The sequence below is a fragment of the Penaeus monodon genome, chromosome 30 (assembly GCF_015228065.2).
Source record: "Penaeus monodon isolate SGIC_2016 chromosome 30, NSTDA_Pmon_1, whole genome shotgun sequence".
In the NCBI taxonomy this organism is placed as follows: domain Eukaryota; kingdom Metazoa; phylum Arthropoda; class Malacostraca; order Decapoda; family Penaeidae; genus Penaeus; species Penaeus monodon.
The window spans coordinates 17252150-17252597 of NC_051415.1; the positions used below are offsets into that span (position 1 = coordinate 17252150).

Genomic DNA, 448 nt, shown 5'->3' on the forward strand with positions numbered 1-448 from the left:
TTTAAAAAAATACATATTCATGACAACAACATCGGTATAATGAAATAAATAAAAGACCATTTCCAAGACTCACTGATGCGTACGCCGAGACTCTACGGCCAGATTCCGATATGAGGTTGGAATTCCACTTCCACTAAACAGATAGAGCAGATAACAAGTACTGTAGAGTATGTGTCGGGTCCCTTTTTCCATACCTGTTTTATTTGTCCTTTTGCCTTTGGTCGACCGGAAAAGCTGTGCTGAAAGAAGGCCAAGATCGTGTACTGACGTTGGGGACCACAGGAGGGTGTGATGTGATAAACTGATATGTTAATCCGCATTATCAATCTCATTTTTTCACATAATCTGAATCAGATTATCGACATTGCTGCAGTTTGGTTTCGGGCGCTGGCAGCCATATGGCGCGCGCTGCTGTTTTCACATCGTTGTTGAAATGTAGCTTTATCTT

The 448-nt window shown here is 41.7% G+C and overlaps 1 protein-coding gene across 1 annotated transcript in view; it reads right to left on the reverse strand.

Moving 5' to 3' along the window:
• The window catches only part of LOC119592569, a gene marked incomplete at its 3' end in the record, with an annotated part of 18718 nt that extends 18326 nt beyond the window's left edge, over positions 1-392 (reverse strand). The window contains 1 exon segment of the mRNA XM_037941446.1: positions 195-392.
• Between the last annotated feature and the right edge of the window lie 56 nt (positions 393-448).